The 19,902-nt window shown below is 35.5% G+C and overlaps 1 pseudogene; it reads right to left on the bottom strand.

The window, feature by feature from the left end:
- LOC116575516 overlaps positions 1-18,640 on the bottom strand; it is a 131,188-nt pseudogene extending 112,548 nt beyond the window's left edge.
- Positions 18,641-19,902: the final 1,262 nt, after the last annotated feature.

Raw genomic sequence — 19,902 nt, 5'->3', positions numbered from 1 at the left:
TAAACATGTATTTTGGCATGGTATCAGTAACATAGACCCCATTTTCTTTGTTACAATAAATATGTTAAATATTTTAAAAAGTGACATAATCAACAAAAATGTGCACTCTTGGACTACGCAGTTTAAGATTAGGGTGTATTACGAATACAGATGATATTCTCTGATTCCATTTTTCCCCTTTTCCTTTTCAGAGTTAACTCCTATCCTGAATGTGTTCTTAACCTCCATGAATGTTTTCTCACTTTTATGCTATATATATGTTTTCATAAATAATATGGTAATTGTATATGTTAAAATTTACATAAAAATTTACATGAATGCTATGGTAAGTAGGCTTCCACAACTTTTTCATTTCACTCAATGTTGTGTTTTCACACTATATCTCTAGTTCTTTCATTTTCAGGGGTATATAGTGTTCCACTATAGGTTTGTAGGCTGATTCCACAATTTTGCATATCCATTCTTCTGTTAATGGACATTTAAGCTGTTTCCAATTTCTTGGAAAGTACCAAGCACAAAGTTTCTTATAATGTTTACTGTATTAGGGAGAGTTCTCCAGGGAAACAGACAATTTTGTGAGTGTGTGTGTGTGTGTGTGTGTGTGACATATACAGGCTCTGTTTGGCACTATACACACACACATATATATTATGAATAATATATATTTGTTATATATATTATATATAATAATGCATATTTTTATTTATTGTATTTTTTATATTTATATTTTATATGTATAATTTTTATATTTATATTTACACAACAGGATGTATATACACATCTCTCTTATCAATGGGAGGGGAAGAGGAAGAAAGAGAAAGAAATTTATTATAAAGAATTGGCTCCTGGAATTATGGAAGCTGAGCAGCTCCAAGATTTTTTGTTAGCAAGGTGGAGACCCAGGAGAGCCAAGGGTGTAGTTCCATTGAGAATCTCAAGGCCTGGAAACCAGAAGATTTGATTGTGTATGTTCCCATCTGAAACCCTTCAGTCTGCATCTAAATGCAAGAAAAGACTGATGCCAAAGCTTGTACAGTTAGGCCAAAAGAGTCCCTCCAATTCCACTCATTGCTTATAGAAAGGTCAGCTTTTTTGTTTTATTCACTCCTTAAACTGATTGGGTAAGGGCCACTGACATGAGGAAGAATATTATGCTTTGCTCAACCTACCAGTTTAAATATTAATCTCGTACAAAAACACACTCACAGACACACCCACAATAATGTTTGACTAAATAGCTGAGCACCTTGTGGCCCTCTCATGTTGACTCATAAAATTAACCATCTCACTTTCCTTGGTGATTTGGTTCAAACTTCTCCGGTATATACATAAATATGAAATTGTATGTGCATACTCATCTTTGCTAGATACTGTCAAATCACTCTCTAAAGGGATTTTCTTATTTATATTCCCAGCACTTTTTCACAAGTTTATTTGATAGACTTCCACTTTGTAAAGTGCTGTTTAAATTTTAATTTTCAAGTTTTTATTGGACTGGACATGTGCATTTATACATTTTAATAAGAATTGTCTAAATTCTTGGGAAAGGTGTAGCAATTCACATTCTGATCATCGGTGCATGATAAAACTGCTTCCATGAATCCTTATGAGCAATTGATATTGTCCTTTTTTAAAATTTTTCCTAACCTAGTGAGTAAAAAGTGTTTTCCCATTGTTGCATTATTCTCATGTTCTTATTCTTAGAGAAGGTTATCATTGTTTTGAATTTATTAAACAAACCGATTTTTTTTCTCTTAGGAATGAGCTGTTCATATATAATAGATAAATATTTATCTAATTTCATTTATATAAATACTAATACTCAGAGAATATATACCAAGTTATTAGAAATAGTAAACTACTATAAAAAATGAACTAGAAAAATAAATAGGCTAAATCCAAAAAATGAAGACTGAACCATCCTTGAATTTCCATTTGCTCATGTGACATCAGCTTTTCAATGCATTGCTATTTGTTTTGTTTGGATATATATATATATATGATATATGTGATATATCTATATTATATATAGATATATAAGATATATGAGATATAATATATATATTCATAAAGATATATAAAATATATATGTATATATATTTCTACAGTTTTTTTATTTCCAATTGAAATCCACTGAACCTGGTAGTTCAGTGTTGGCGATATTATAAGAAGATTTTCTCAAGCATTCAAACTATACATTCATTGGGATATATTTTCAGTGTAAATAAGAATTCCAAATATCAATTTGAATTAAAATAAATCTGATCTGAATGAAATAATCTTTCCACAATATTCTGAATTCTATGGTTAATTTACAGTATATTTTTCTCCTGAACTGTGTTAACTTTCAAATATAGTTTTGAAGAACTACACAAAGGTTTTTTTTTTAAAGTCTGGATTAGCAAAAAGGATTTATTTGTATTTTTAGGCTAAAAGTGAAAACTACTCTCTGTCCTTATTGACTTATACATTTGCAGCTCTAAGTAATTAGCCTTTACATATTGCTTAAATCCCTCTTGATTTAAATATCAAATTAAAAAGAGGATGAATGTGTTGGTATATATAGTTCTTCCATAGTCAATATTGTACAGTGTATCTCATTCTCCCTGATCAGAGATTAAAGCTCATTTCTAGAGGTTAATTATAAATTTTACACCTATAGTTAAAGTGTCAAAATCTGCCTTTTTCAGTATTGAAGAAAACGAATCTCTTCCCCAAGGGTACATTGGTCAGCTTTGTCACTACAAAGATTGCTTTTCCTTCCACATCCTGTAAGAGTTGAGGAAAAACCAAAAATAGAAGATTAAAAATGAATTATTAAGTTTCTGTATACCTATGTCTCATCATTATTTCAAGTTTCCTTTGTTGTAATACAGAAATTTTGATGCTAACCATAGAAGAATACGTGGGTTCATAGAGAAAATATTCAAGGAGGTAAAAATCAAGAAACACATCTAAACCCTTAATTTCCAATTTATGCAATTCTATCTACTTATGATAAACTAGCAGGCAACAATGAAAAAATAATAAGTTTTAGAGAAAGACAAGTAATAATGAAGAACAGAATACATTCAAGAAAACAAAATGTTTCAAGGGTAATACCAAAAATATATTTTTAAAATATCAATGAGTTGAAATCTAAACATATTGTGAAAAAGAATGGACTTACCGAGAGATAGACAAAATGGTTGCATTATCTTCATGCATTTTCAAAGAATCTCTCTTGGGGACTATGCCTTTAAAACCTATTAAAAATTATATCTAATCTAGAGACTCCTGGGTGGCTCAGTTGGTTAAGCAGCTGCCTTAGACTCAGGTCATGATCCCAGCGTCCTGGGATTGAGTCCCACATCGGGCTCCTTGCTCAGCAGGGAGCCTGCTTCTCCCTCTGCCTCTACCTGCCATTCTGTCTGCCTGTGCTCGCTCTCTCTCCCTCTCTCTCTCTGACAAATATAAATAAAATCTTTAAAAAAAATTATATCTAATCTGTATCAGTGAGTAGTTAATCTAAAGGTAGGAATTTGTTTCTACTTGAGAATGTGTTGATCTTCAGGAAAAAAAATCATAGAATACCATATTTCATGGCCTTTTCTGTTCTCAGTGCCTAATTCAAATTTTATTCTTGAAAAATATGCACTTTCTAGGTAAGGTACAAGCTGATATTTTGGCAAGGTGAAATTATATTAATTTATGTAATTTATATTAGAGGAATTATGAGTATTTGTTTTCATTTTTAAAGAAAAGTTACTGAAGCTCATGGGTGTCTCAGTTGGTTGAGCATCCGACTCTTGATTTTGGCTCAGGTCATGATATTGGGGTTCTAGGATAGAGCCGCAATGCTGCAAGCTTCCGGCCTTAGCAGGGGAGTCTGCTTGTCTCCTTCCTCTGCCGCTCTGTCTGCCTGCTCTTTCTCTTTCTCTCAAATGAATAAGTAAATCTTAAAAAAAAAAAAAGAAAAATTACTAAATTACATACATAAGTAACTTATTGCTAGATAATTGGCTCTGAAATATTCCAGTAAGAGTTCTGATTGACTGTTGTTGAAATGAATCATTTAAAAATAAACAGAGCCCCCTCCCCCTCCCCCTCCCCCCTCAGCAGGCTCAGTGAGTTAAGTGTCTGCCTTCAGCTCAGGTCCCGATCTTGGGGGAGGTCCTGGATTGAGCACTGCCTGGGGCTCCCTGCTCAGTGGGGAGTCTGCTTTTCCCTCTCCTCTGCCCCTCCCCCCATTATGCACGCGCTCTCTCTCTCTCTCTCTCTCTCGCTCACTTTCTCTCAGATAAATAAAATCTTAAAAAAATTAATAATAAGCAGAATATGTTTGTGAAAAATCTGAAAATATTTTAAGTAGAAATTTAGTTAATGTTAAGAAAAGCATCTGACATCTACCTATTAATATTTAGTTTTTATTAAAATACCAAAATCTTATATTTATTAAAATAGTAGAATCATATTTGGTGTGTTTTTTGAAAGGAGCAAGTATTATATGGTTAAGATTTTTAAAACTGTCCCCGTAAAAGTTTATTAAAAAGTGAAATATCCGGGACGCCTGGGTGGCTCAGTAGGTTAAGCAGCTGCCTTCGGCTCAGGTCATGATCCCAGCGTCCTGGGATCGAGTCCCACATCGGGCTCCTTGCTCCGCAGGGAGCCTGCTTCTCCCTCTGACTCTGCCTTCCACTCTGTCTGCCTGTGCTCGCTCTCGCTCGCTCTCTCTCTGACAAATAAAAAATAAAATCTTAAAAAAAAAAAAGGTGAAATATCCTACTAACTGTAATCATTAACATTTTATGAACTTAAAAAAATTAATTAGCAAAAAAAGTAAGAAAGAGAATCTGAAGCAGAAGGAGACCTTGAAATGTATTGACTTTGCTCTATAAAAAAACTCACTCTTGGGGCACCTGAGTGGCTCAGTCATTAAGTGTCTGTCTTCAGCTCTGGTCATGATCCCAGGGTCCTAGGACCAAGCCCCACATGGGCCTCTCTGCTGAGCAGGAAGCCTGCTTTTCCCTCTCCCACTCCACCTGCTTGTGTTCCCTCTCTCACTGTCAAATAAATAAATAAACTTAAAACAAAACAAAACAAACAAACCCCCAAAAAACTCCCAACTCACTCTCTTGGTAAATTTCACATTTTCAGGAGTCAAGTCAGAACTTTGTCAAGAACTGGTTCCATGCCAGGGACTGACATTGAGCATCAGTGGTTTCCCTCTTCTTCTAGTCCAGCTCCTTGCTAAGGAACCCTGTTGAGGCTATGTTCTGGGGAGTCTCTGGGAATGCTCTCCAACTCTGCTTCTTTGCTAGGGTCCACCACCCAGGGCTTGAACTCCAGTTGTGTCAAAATGGTTAACATTGCTTCCTACGCGGTGAATGCCCCAGGATCCCACTAAAGACACAGAATTATTCTGCTTCTGGAGTGTACACAGAAGGGCTGCTGCAGTTGCAGCAAGGAAGTCGGGCTGTCCCTGCTGAGAGCCCAGATGTGTTTGCCATTCATGAAGTTTGAGGGTCCTCAGCGTTCTGTTCCTCACCACAACCTTTCAGGGTGGACAGAATTCCTTTCTTCACCTTGTGTTCTACTCCTGAACACTGATAAAAAGTAGTTCTTCCTGAATCCCCAGTACCTAAAGTGTGTGTACATGCGTGTGTGTGTGTGTGTGTGTGTGTGTGGCAGTCTTTTAAAGTTTGTTTTTCAGAGTCTCATTCCCTATGACCTGGATACAGATTCTTGCATTCTAGTCTATAAAGCAAATCCGAATAGCAAAAATAATGTCTATTCTGACAACGAGGGCATTAGTAATTTGTGCAACCGTTGCAGCCTTTCTATTGTGTATCTTATTAAGACAGGGTCTTTCTCAATTAATCCACTGACACAAGCACCTCACCATTCCTCTGGAAGTGCATATCTATTTCTGGATGCAGAAGGCCCTGATTATTATGAATACTGAGGCACTGCCCACAAAAGAGAGTTTGGAAATCAACTTCTATGTGTCATTGTCAATCAGTTGCCAAACTCCTGCTTCACAATAGAAATTATTATGGTGAACCTGAGGATTTGCTATGAAAACATCGTGGGTATTTTTCAATACTAATCCAACATCAAGGAGTATGGGAGGGATTAGGAAGCCCACAAAGATGTATGGTAGACACTGTGGGAGAGAACTCCTTATGGGACCTCATTATAACAAATGCCAAAATCAGAATGTTTGTTTAAACAAGGGTCTTTGGAAAATAAGATGGTTTCTCTATCTGTAGGAAGCATTATATATACTGAATTGAGAATATAAGTTCTATACTCAGATACTCTCTAGAGATAAGTTAAAATCCCAGCTCTATCATTTATTGGCTAGAAAATCCAGCTTTATTATATACTTATTCTATACACCTTCAACACATTATTTAGTATTCATTTCTCATCTGTAAAATAAGGACAGTATTATTTCCTTCTCTACAGCTTTTTAATGAGGACTAAATGCTTTAGTTTGGAAAAGATGCTGGGGCAAAAATTGAAACACAAGTCCTGTTTGTGATCAAGGTCCTACCATTCTGGTTCCAGTTTGTATCGAGTTGAACGACCCCTGAAGTTAGTGATGGGATCTGCCACTGTCACATCTATGCCTTTCCCCCTGAGGGAAAAAATAAAAAGTACACTAATTTCAACAGATAAATGTCCCATTGAGTTGATGCCTTTTTTACAAATATCTCCAATATGTTCTGACTCCTTTTTCTTTAAACTTTCCCCTTCATCAAATGAACATTTCTTTCTTGCATATTCACATATAGTGACTGTGTTAAGATTTTAGATAATATGAAAAAAATCACAGTGTCAATCAGAGATTTTTATATTTCAAATATACATCAATTTGATCGTATGCAAACATGATTTAATTTTTGGCTGTAAGTACCATATTTCTTTATTTTATTATTTTTTTAAATTTAGTTACTTAACATACAATGCTATTTTGGTTTCAGGAATAGAACTCAGTGATTCATTGCTTACATACAATACTCAGAGCTCATCATAACAAGTGCCTTCTTTAATACCATCCCCCATCTAGCCCATCCCCCACGTGCTTCATTCCATCAACCCTCTGTTTATTCTCTATCAGTAAGAGTCTTTTATGATTTGTTTCCTTTCCCCCCTTCCCATATGTTCATCTGATTTACTTATTAAATTCTACATATGAGTGATATCATGGTATGGTATTTGTTTTTCTCTTTTTTCACTTAGCATAGTACACTCTAGCTCCATCCACATCATTAAGAATGCCAAGAGTTCATTCTTTTTCATAGGTTAGTAATATTCCATTATATATATTTATATATATCTCCCAATCTTCATTATTAATTAATCAGTCACAGGACATCTGAGCTCCTTCTATAGTTTGACTATTGTCAATAGTGCTCCTATAAACATCAAGTACATTTACCTCTTTGAATCTGTATTTTTGTATCGTTTGGATAAATACCTAGTAGTGCAATTGTTGGATTGTAGGGTAATTTTGTTTTTAACTTTTTGAGGAACCTCCATGCTATTCTCCAGAGTGGCTGCACCAGTGTGCATTCCCACCAACAGCACAAGAGGACTCCCCTTTCTCCACATCCTTGCCAACACCTGTTGTATTTTGTGTTGGTAATTTTAACCATTCTGACAGGTATAAAGTGGTACCTCATCATGGTTTTGATTTGTAGTTCCATGATGAGTGATTTTGAGCATCTTTTCACGTGTCTTTAGCCATCTGGATGTCATTTTTGGAAAAGTGTCTATTTATGTTTTTTGCCCATTTCTTAACTAGATTATTTGTTTGGGAAGGGTTGAGTTTGACAAATGCTTTATAGATTTTGGATATTAACCCTTTATCAGATAAATCATTTGCAAATATCTTTCCCCAATCAATAGGCTGTCTTTTGTTTTGTTGATTGTTTCCTTCTCTGTGCAGAAGTTTTTTTCTTGATGAACTCCCAATAGTTCATGTTTCCCTTCCTTTCCCTTGCCTCCAGAGACATGTCCAGTAAGAAGTTTTTACAGCTGAGGTCAAAGGGGTTGTTGTTTGTGTTCTCCTCTAGGATTTTGATGGTTAACTATCTCACATTTAGGTCTTTCATCCATTTTGAATTTATTTTTGTGCATAGTGTCAGAAAATGGTCCAGTTTTATTCTTCTGCATGTTGTTGTCCAGTTTCCCCAAAACCATTTGTTGAAGATAATGGAGGACAGTAAGCAGAAAGGCAGGTAGGGGCAAGGGGCCCCTATCCTAAGAGGAAACTACCCTTAAAAGGAAAAAAGTTTCTGCACTCCCCTGGAAGGAGGCCTCCACCCTTTCCCATGTGAAGAACTATCTGATAGGTAGATGAGTGTGTAGAAAAAAGGCTGGTTGGGTGTCAGGTCTATGGAGCATTAAATCAGATTAAGACAGCCTGGCAACATTGTTATAAAAAGCCCTACACTTAGAAACACCAAGGTCAACCCTCTCAGGTCCCCTCCCTCTTTGGGAGCTTTGTACTACCACCCAATAAACTTTCCTTTATTACCCACCACCCTTCCTCAGGTCTACCTCTTCATTCTTCAAAGCAGTGTGACCAAGAACAGTGGGTTCTAAAGGAAAAGAAATCCTGAAACAAAGAGATTGCCTATTTTGCATGGGGTATTCTTTCCTGCTTTGTTGATGATTAGTTGACCTAAGTACCATTAAATTTACACTGAACATTGAAGTTTTTTTTTTATATATGAGCATTGAAGTTTTAATAAAAACTAAGATTGCCCCCCAAAAAGTGGGCAATATTTGAATCTTTGGGAAGGTGTCTCTTAGTTTCTGGTTTAAGTTTGACTCTATCACATTGTAAGGAAGTTGGTTGGTCATAGAAGCATCTCTGTTTATATCTACTTGATGTTTTTTGAATAATATAATATTAACATTACCTTCTCAAAAGCCGTAAAGAATTAGTAAGAGAGAAACTTCCAGGTTTCTTTAGGGCACACGCATGGATTAGAATTCCAGTTCTTCAAACCATCAACATATCCATAGCAAAGGCCACAGTGTGGCTATTTCTTATTAACCTGTCTTTCCACTTATTTCTCAGACATTCAGTTTTATGACTTTAAGCAACTGGATTCTGTGTGTTTCTTCTTCCTCTACCAGGTCAAACCAGACGCCACTAGGAGATACTAGTTGTATGTTACTTGTCTGTATGTCTAACCCCCTGCATTCTTCTTGACCTGTTACCAATAAAGATGATCTTTTTTAAAAAATAATATTCTATTTCACTTATGCAATGGCCCTTTCATAAATTATCATTTTAAGCTTCCTGAAAACTTTTATTCTGACATTTGCTGAGTTGTATGCTAGGATATGAAGAAAGAAATATTTTGACCAAAAGCCTCTGTACTTTCAGTTCCAGACCACAGGGGAAAATACTTGATTGCATTTCTCACATTAAGGCTAAAACTTTGTTATGTATAAAATCCCTTGATGTTATACCAATTCAAGCCTCTGATTTTGGATAATTGAGAAATTGATAATAACTGGGAATTGAAGATTTCCTGTGAGATTCTTTGCTTCTCCTAGAAAAATGAAGTGGGGGAGGCACAAAATAAAATTCACAGAGTTTTGTCTTTTCTACTTCAACAGTTCTACCTCTTGTAGAGGTCCATGATATGATGGAATTGCAAAGTGATGGTTACCACAAAGCAGTGATTTCCATTTCATGTTGTCAGCCATGCCCACCCTCCCATTGACTTAAGTGACATCTCTACCCTCCCAATGACAGAATTTTGCAGTACTAGCTAGCATCAGTGATTCTCTTCTGTTTCTTCCATTGATTCTATAGATGACCTTCAGGAGAACCTTTGTACCAACTGAGTCTTAAACAATTTGGTGACTCTTTTTTTCAAAATGAGGAAGGTAGAACTTCCTTATAAGCTAAGTAGGGATTAATGAGACCTCAGTAGTAAAGTACTTCAAGCCTAAAAGATAAAAGATCTCCTCTGAGGGCAAATAATTATCTTCCCAAACTAAGCCACCCTTCATATGAAAGCCTCCACATTTATCAGTGGATTCAGATCTATCTAAATTAAAAAGGTCATCTGAAGATGAAGGCTTTTCATTTTTTAATTTCTTGATGGTAAAGAAAGAAATGAAAAGTTTAAGTCCTTTAAGTACATAGCCATTTATCTCAGTATAAATTAAATGGTTCCCATTGGAAGTAAATGAAAGAGTAAGATTTTTATCACAACTGTTTTAAAACAGGATGATATTTTTGTCTGGGAAGTAGCGAAGAGATATCTTAAACTCCTTGCCCTTCGTGAAGAAATGTGAAGTTGCTTTCATTTCTATTGGCATTTTACTGAACAGACTCTCTCTTCATTCTAAACTGGAGGTCACAATTTGTTTTGAATTTGAGCTGGAAATAAGATAACAAATATTGCCTAGGGCTTTATGGGATGCCTTTTATCTGTGAATTAGATTAGACAGTCAGAAAGTATTGCAAATCCTTTATTATTTTGTCTTTTAAGCCCTAAAAACCAAAAGCAATGCATCCAGACAAAGTACATTTTAAAAGTTAGCAGTATACCACAAGAGCCACATAGATATATTTTCTTATACTACTCAATTTATATGGGGGAATAAACAGAAATCACCCTATTAAACCCTAATTTTTAAAAATCATAGGTTTTGCTCTCATGGGTTATCGTTTTTAGTGCAGGGTGAGTAGGGGTGTAAACTTTAGTGTTACTAGAGGAAAATAAGTTTTTTTTTCTTTTCATTGGAAAAATTCATGTTAATTATTCCTCTGCACCTGCCTAATGGGGCTGAAGTAATTCGATTGTCATATTGTTGTAGATTGTTGCTTTGTGTAATGTATCACCCCTGCTGTTCCATTAAAAAAATTCTATACTCTTCCATTATTCAGCAAGGCCTAATGATTATTCCAGCATTTGTACATGCTGCACTGTTATTTTAATTTTAATTGACTTCACTTTTTTAATTAAGCACATTGGTTTTAACACTGTTGTTGACATGCTTGGTTTTGTCCTTATCAGCTTTTGCTACCATATACATTCCATACCTATTGACACGATAAATGATAAGAGCAATATATACATTGAAGTTTGCCATCAATTCTAACATAAATTCACATCACATATTATTAGTATATATTGGTGGGTAGAATATTTTAAAGGACCAGGTATTCTGTTTAAAATGTCTTTTAAAACTAAATTATTAAATCTTTACGTTGCAAATTAGGGAAAAAAAAAGATTTGATTGTTTCTGAATGTGTAAAAATCTATCAATGAAAAGGACACATTTTAACCCAATCAGTTAACTATAATCACATGTAACAAGCATGCATGGTGACACAATGTTGTTGTTTATGTTTAGTGAGACATAGCAAATCACAGTTTGTATACATTTTAAGAGTATCTATTTATGGTAATCTTTTTTAGAGGATAATTGTTTTATTTTTAAAATAATTTAAAAATTTATTTTTTAAAACTCTTTAAAAATATTGGCTTATTATAGATAATGTGTTCTTTTAAGCATAGCCTATAGCCTGAAAGAAAATAATACCCTTACAAACCCATTGAAATGTCTCCTTTTTGAATGATATCTCAGTCATTTATCACCACACAAGATCATGAAAAATGGGTCATAGACAAAATGAGTCAAGCTTTGTGTTCTGAGATGTTAGAAATTGCTGATCTGAAAGGAAGAACTGAAAAGAGAACAAAATAATGAAAAATTTTAATATGAATTTAAAAAAACCTATATGATAATGTTTCATGGTTTTCACATTTCTCTGAACACAAATCTGGCAAAAATAAGGCTTATAAAACTGTATAAATGGAATAGACCTACCTTATTTTGGAAAGAGTTGACATGAGAACGCTTGTTTCCACTTTGCCATTTTTGTTTTGTTAGTGGACATAAATGAATGAATGAATGGGAGGGTGAATGAATAGGTCACATGGGATTTGCCTGCCATTTGGTCATCTGAGGGACAGAGGACAAAGATTTCAAAGTGGGCCCTTCTGCCCTTGTTCAGTGCAGCTTCCTTGCTGTAGTCCTGACTGTTGATGAGCCTGCTGCCTGGGATTTATGTTCAACCTCTCCTTATGCCTCGGTGTGCCTGACCTAGCTCTATTAGCATAACTTCCATTCCCAGTGACAACATGAATAAAAGATGACTTGTGTGACCTCAAAAAGTGCCAAGATAGTATTGATGTAATGAGCCCAATATCCACTGTTTTATGCATTGCCATACAATAGCAATCTTAATAAAAGGTTAAACAGCATTATAATATGTGTTTCTTTGATGTCTCTCTGACTCACTAGCTTCACTTTTTCACTCACTGTTGTTTCTTTGAGGACCATCAATAATCAAAATTGTTTTCCCTTTATTCTGGTGAGCTTGAAACAAAATAAGACAAACAAGAGAAGTTTTGCTTTCAGAGTCTTCTCTCTTTCAGAAAAATATTTTTCTTTTGCTTAGCATTGGTTTCTGCTCAACAGCAACGATTATTATTAATAGACCGGAGAAATTACTGCAGACATTCTGATGTCAACATCCTGTTTTCATCTTCAGAATTCTATACTACCACTTCATCTTCTTGGTTTTCCACACTTTTTTTTTTTTTTTGATTATGAAAAATCTAAAATACAGTCTTATTACTGGAATAGCAACCTTGTGTTGCATTTTCTTCTTTGCACCTTGATCTATTTAAAGACCTGTTAAATATGGAATTCTTAAATGCAGATACTCTGATTACCTTGCCCTGAAAAACCCCATGAAAAGAATTGCAAATGTGCAAAGGAACAGATCAAGGAATTCCCTCTTTCTGGAGCTTCTTGACCAAAAACACCACCAGTCAGTTTAAGTTTTCATCATCCTTCTCTTTAGCTGTGTAAATAGGCAGGAAGTAAAGGGGAGATGAAAACATAGCAGGCGCACGTCTAAAGTAATATCACGCCTTGCCAACAACATCCTTTATTATATTTTTCTTTAAAAGTAAAAGCACAACACACTAATATTCAACCTTTTAACAACAAAGAGAAAATGGTGTGCTTTTTATAACTTCTTTTAGATAGCAAATCACAGGTGCTCTTGTAATATTATTCTCTGGTTTCTTGCAAAGTCTTTTACTTAGATGATCTGGAAATATGACAGTATGTTAACAGCTAACACTCTGCATCTTTGGGCCTTACAGGTAGATTAAAAATCATTCAGAAACAAGCAATGGCTGAAATATCCTACCACTTCAAACCTCAGATCTACTGCTTGACACATTGGTTGTGTCATTCCCCATTTTGAAAGGGTGGAGGTAAAGCAACAAACAGGATACAAATTGTTCAAATATCGACCATGTTGCCTTGATCATATCATGTCTTATTGGAGCATTGCATATCTAACATAGCAGAAAGTGATCAGATATGACGTGACTTGACATTATGCAGGTAGACAATACTGTCAAGAATGTGAAATGGCAGTTTGGGTATATCAAGATGTAAAGTTAATTAGACCACATTCAGTCGGGCTTTGTCTTGAAAGAAAACAAACCCCTCTTATATCTAGAGCCTCCCTAGGATACTGGAAGAATGAAAAATCATGTAGTATTCCTATATCTATTGAAAACTCATGAATATTGATTTATTTATTTAAGAAAATTTTAACAGTACTTCTTCATTTGTCTCTCTTTTAATTTGTTAATGACTCCAGAAAATGATAGTTAATGCAGTTTCTTGTATGGAGAAAAGTTGTAGGAAAATGGATATTCTCCTAATCACACTTACAGTGGTGTTTGATGTTAGAAATGAGTTAGAAAGAGGGATTTGATAGCACATGGTGTGATGTGGATTATTACACTACTTAGAAAGGGATACTTGATGAGGACTAAGTAGATAAGAACACAGCCCTACAAAACTCAACCTTGAGATTGCCAGGAAATTTAAAAAAAAAAAAAAAAAAGAAAGTAAAAGAAAAAGAAAAAAGAAAAAAAAAACTGGCTGCTCAAAAATTGAAGCAGATGTCAGATGCAAGCAGCTGTGGCCTGGGAAATTCAACAAAATTCCAATATTTAAATTGCTTCTCTGGATAAAAATTGCCTGATAGCACAGTTTCAGATGTGATCTGGATTGCCAGTGAACCATCTGCGTAAAATGAAAGTAATCTGCTGACACTGTCGATACAGGTAGACATCAGCATCATTTGGTTGGAAAAAGAACACAGCTAAGATGTTTTCTGGTGAGCTTGTCAGGAAAGTATGATAACAGTGAAGCTCAGTTTTTAGAATAGTGGGATACACCAGGGTAGAGATTAAAAGTGTGTTTGTCTCACTGTTCAAGGACTATTTGCAAAAACAAAACAAAACAAAACCAACAGCCTTCACTCTGATTTGAGGCTCAAAATGGAATGTTTTAGTCGGGACTGAGATGGGGTGAGAATATTGGGAAAATCATACTCTCGGCACTAAGGGGAAGTGATGGTCATTCTGCTAAATCTAACCTTGTGAGAATGATGGAAATGTACAGCTGGTTAAGAAGCAAATAGGCAAATTGTGAGCTTTAAAAATTCAGTATCACAGGCAAAGGAGTAATTCCCTAGAGGGTTAGAGAATACACTTTTTCTTCTACCAGGCAATGTGTTGGATAAAATAAACATATGTAGATGCTGAAAGGTTGCTCACAAATAGGTCAGCTTGTGGCGGAAGTCTTTCATAATTCAAGATACATCAGCTTTAACGGTAGCTGAGAATAAGAGCGAGTAATCAAAAGTGACCCAAACAATGACACCAGAGTTTCCAGATGGTATAGAAAAAAGTCCATGATTTATGATTGCCGGTGCAGTAAATAAATCTAAAACAATAGGCGTGGATGGGGAAGCAGTCACAGCTGACCAAAAGAGCAGTTGTAATGCAACCCACAGAAAGCTTGGTGCCAGAAGTAATTGACATAGTCGTCAAATCAATTTCCTAGGGTGCAGACACTCAAGCACTCAATCTGATTCTGTATGCTGCACGACACTTGGATTATACAGCTGTCTCTAATTCATATAGCCTTAGCTCAATATGAATCCGAAGCAAGGAACTGTCTGGGTGTGAGCAGTAATTATCTAGGCTTCCTTTCTGTAGGTTTACTCTTTTCTAGTCATATTGCTCTTTTTCAGAATTACATACAATTCATATTATTTAACATTTATCTAATTTTATTTACTATTTATTTATTTATTATTTATTTAATTTTACCTCCTGTATCACCAAACTCAATGGTGTCTCTGAAAGCCATGCTCTTTCCTTGCAGGGCACCAGTGGGATAGTTTCTCAGGACAAGAAAGACCTATACACAGTACGACACTCTTTATGTTGACTGTAGAATCAGCCGCCTCTTTGCAAATGTGCAATAATACCCATGTGGAGGGGTATTTATTTATTTTTTTATTTATTTTTATCTTTCTGTATTTCAATTTAATGCAATTCAAAGATAAGATTAAATAATCTTTTGTTGCAAATAATTTTATTGGCATCCATTCATTTTTCACTTGTCCAGTGTTTATAGAATGTTTACAGCACATCAGATACTTAATTAGACACTGGGGTATCGAGATAAGAGACAAAGACTCTGCCTTCAAAGAATTCACAGCTCAGCGAACTGATGAAACAGGTAAAGAATCATGGGAGAAGAATCACAGAGAAAATACTAAGGGCAGGAGGGAGACCCAGAAGGGACCTCTAACACAGCTGTGGTAGAGTGAGATTGGGAGAGAAGTAGAGGAAGGATTTTAAAGATGCCAAAATTGCCATTGAAATGTGAAGGATGAGGAAAATGTTGCCAGGTTGAAAGAGCATTGATGATATTCCAGACAAGCCCAACACTAAAAAGCGCCTGGCATTTTCAGGTAGTCTCATACTCTTCAGGGCAGGAGGTGGATCACTGGGTTTGGCAGCAAAGAGAGTGGGTGGTGTGTTGAAGAAAGACGGGGTAGGTATGAATCAGAAGGCAGAAGTCAAGACTGGGGAGTACCTTAGAGCTTACAGAGCATTTATCTTTCACTTGATGCCCACAGCAGCTCATGAGAACACGATTGTCCCTATTTGAAAATAAGCAATGATCAAGGTTGAGAGACGTTTGGTTGTCTACCAAGGTCCCATAGCTGGGAATTAGGCCCAGGCCTGTCTGCTTTGGAAAGACCACATTCCAAACACAGCGTTCATTATTTGGCTTTTTGGTCAAAGGGTTCCCTTAGCCTCATGCTCAGCTACTTATCACAATCTTCAAACTTTTGGACAACTCACCACCCCAAGAAGGGTGAGATGATGGGGCTGACAGCAGTACTCAAGAGAGTGAAGGAGAAAGAGGAAGCAAAATAGAAAGTAGGAGAAGGGGAGGAAAAGGAAAAGAATATATATTAATTTTACTACTCTCTAGAGACAAAACAAGCTGGCCAGTACCCTCTGGGGTATGTGCAAGGAAGGTAATCCCACAGGGGCTATAGAGTCAACAGAATTTCTATTGTTGCAAGAGATCTTTGAGAGGGCAGATTAGAAGATGATAAATTACATCATTAACAAGCTATTTGTTTGCTATTAATTTAACATTCTATCTTTGGAAATAGAGGAGTCTGAAGGGTCAGGAAAAAGAGATAGCAAGTTGATTATGGGTGCAAACTGGCTGAGCCATCATCCAGTGCAAAGATGAAACAAACAATCAGTCCCTGGCAAAAGCATCAAAGGAGCAAGCAGGGAAGACAAAGCACAATGACATGAGTGAAGATTCAGAAAAAATTCTGAGAAGCAAAATGAAGGAAAGGAAAGAAGGAAGGAAGGAAGGAAGGAAAGATCCATTGCTCACAAAAGCAAAAGGATCAAAACAAAGGAAAAAGTGTTGCACTGAGAAGAAATTGAAAGTGGAAAAAAGAGGCAACCAAAGAACTAAAACTATTAAACAAAAAATTTTACATATATCTCTCTATCAAACAATACTGCCAATCGCAGAAAAATTTGGTAAGAAATAATAGTATGAAAGAAAAATACTTTTATTTTGCGAATCTAAATAATCATGGTTTGTGTTTTGATATCCTTCCTTTCAGTCATTTTTCTCCACTCTTACATAATTGCAATCATAATGAAGGAAATTTCAGTTTCCCTTTTCTTCTACTGTTTTAAAATAAATAGTTGCAATTCTGTATAATCAATCTTTTTTTTTCCAGTTTGGGGAATGATTGACATACATGACTATATAAGCTCAAGGAATATGGCATGATAGTTTGATTTACATATATCGTGAAATGATTACAATAGGTTCAGCTAACATCCATCTTCTCATATAGCTACAATGAAAAGAAAAGAGAATAAGAAAGGAAAAAATTTTCCTTGTGATGAGAACTCTCAGGATCTACTCTCTTAGCAGTTTTTCTATAATTCCTACAATAGTGCTAGCTGGAGTCATCACATAGCACGTTATCGCTAGTGTTTATTGATCTTCTAACTGGAAGTTTGTACCTTTTGACTACCTTCTTCCCACACCCTGCCCCACCTACGCATTCCACCTCTGATAACCACAAATCTGATCTCTTCTTCTTGTGACTTTGGGTTTGTATTTAAGATTCCACATATAAGTGGGATCACACAGTATTTGTCTTTCTCTGTCCGACTTATTTCACTCAGCATAATGCCTTCATGTTCCATTTGTATTGTTGCAAATGTTAAGATGTCTTCATTTTTTATGGCTGAATTATTCTATTGTATAAATATACCACAACCTTTTTGCAGGGATTAACATTCCCACCAGTACTGCACAAGGTTCCTTTTTCTCAACATCTATGCCAGCATCTGTTATCTTTTATCTTTTTGATGGTGAACATTCTAAAAGGTATGAGGAGATATCTCACTGAGGTTTTAGTTTGTATCTCCCTAATGACTAGTGATGTTGAGCACTTCTTTATCATTTGGGGACCTGTTGGTCTTTCATATATCTTCTTTGGAGAAATGTGTATTCAGGTCCCTTTCTCATTTTTTAATTGAGTTGTTTGTTTGTTTTTGCTATTGAATTATATAAGCTCTTTATATGTTTTGGATATTAACCTCATATCAGATATATGGTCGCAATTTTTTTTCCATTCCATAGGTTGTCTTTTCACTTTGTTGATGGTTTCTTCTCCTGTGCAGAAGTTTTTTAGTTTGATGTAGTCTCACTTGTTTATTTTTTATTTTGTTGCTTATGATTCAGGTGTCATATTAAAGAAAAGAAAATTATTACTAAGACCTATGCCAAGGAGCTTTATTCCTATGCTTTCTTTTAGGTGTTTTATGATTTCAGATATTACATTTGAATTTTTAATCAATTTTGAGTGGTATAAGATATGAGTCCAATTTAATTCTTTTATATGTGAATATCCAATATTGAGGGAGTTATCTATCATAACTCTCATGGCTCATGTCCAGTGCAAAGATGGAGGCATCAGCAGAAAAGGGCAGAGATGATGACCTACTTCAACTCCATCCTTCACGTGAGCCCCAGCTTTCTCCATGGTAATGAAGACACCAGTGGACTCCGCAATATATTCAGCACCAACACTGTTCAACATTGATATTGGTGGGATCTTGCTCTCGAAGATGGAGATGGACTCTCCACTGATGACAAGTTTTTCCATTTTCACCCTTGACTATGCCATTGAATTTGTCATGGGTAAAATCATACTAGACCATGTAGACCAAAGCCAGTGAAGGGGTCATTGATGGCAACAATATCCTCTTGCCAGAGTTAAAAGCAGCTCTGTCAACCAGGTACCCAGTATGGTCAAATCCATTTACTCTGACCTTCATTGTGTCTCAGGGACCTGGCCGGCAATACATAAGAAGGGTGGTGGCTATCTGTCAAAGGAGGAGGAGCTGAGAGCCTAATTCATTTATGTTTAAAGCAATTATTAAGGTAAGAACTTACATATTATATTTTGTAAACTATTTCTGGTTGCTTTGTAGATCTTTTCTTCCTTGTTTCTTATTCTACTATCTTTTTTGGTTTTGAAGTCTTAGTACACTTTGACTTCCTTATTGCATTCTCTTTTGTAATTACTACAGGATTTTCCCTGTGTATGAGGGTTATATAAAATATCTTAAACTTATAACACCCTATTTGAAACTGATGACTTCAATAGACTTTATAAATTTCATTCTTTTACTTCTCCTCTTTATATTTTAGTCTATTGTTATTTCAACTCACAAGTTTTTTTATATTGTGAACTAATCACAGATTATTGCAATTGGTGATGGTATTTTTACTACATTCTTCCTTTTTTTTTCTTTTTTTTTTTTTTTTTACATTTTCAAGTAAGTTGTAAATGAAATATGCACCACTATAACCATATCGCAGAATCTATGACTACATATTTACTATTACCAATGAAATTTACGTGACCTTTTTATGTTTTTGTGATGTTAATTAGTATTCACTTCCACTGAAAAAACTGCCCTTTAACACTCTTTTAAAGTTGGTAATGAGCGACACCTGAGTGGCTCAGTGGGTTAAAGCCTCTGCCATGGGCTCAGGTCATGACCCCAAGGTCCTGGGATGGAGCCCCACATTGGGCTCTCTGCTCAGCAGGGAGCCTGCTTCCCCCTCTCTCTCTGCCTCCCTCTCTGCCTGCTTGTGATCTCTGTCTGTCCAATAAATTTAAAAAACAAAATCTTAAAAAAAAAATAAATAAAGATGGTATGAACTCCCTCAGCTTTTGCTTGTTTGGGACAGTTTTATCCCTCTTTTGGCTCTGAAGAACAACTTTGCTGGGTATAGAATTCTTGTTTGACAGTTATATTCTTTCAATATTTTGAATATGTAATATCATTCTATCCTAGCCTGAAAAGTTCCTGTTGAAAAATCTGCTGATAGTCTTATGGGTGTGTGTGTATCTGTGGG

The sequence above is a fragment of the Mustela erminea genome, chromosome 16, assembly GCF_009829155.1.
Source record: "Mustela erminea isolate mMusErm1 chromosome 16, mMusErm1.Pri, whole genome shotgun sequence".
NCBI lineage: Eukaryota > Metazoa > Chordata > Mammalia > Carnivora > Mustelidae > Mustela > Mustela erminea.
This window is presented reverse-complemented; position numbering and strand designations above follow the sequence as displayed.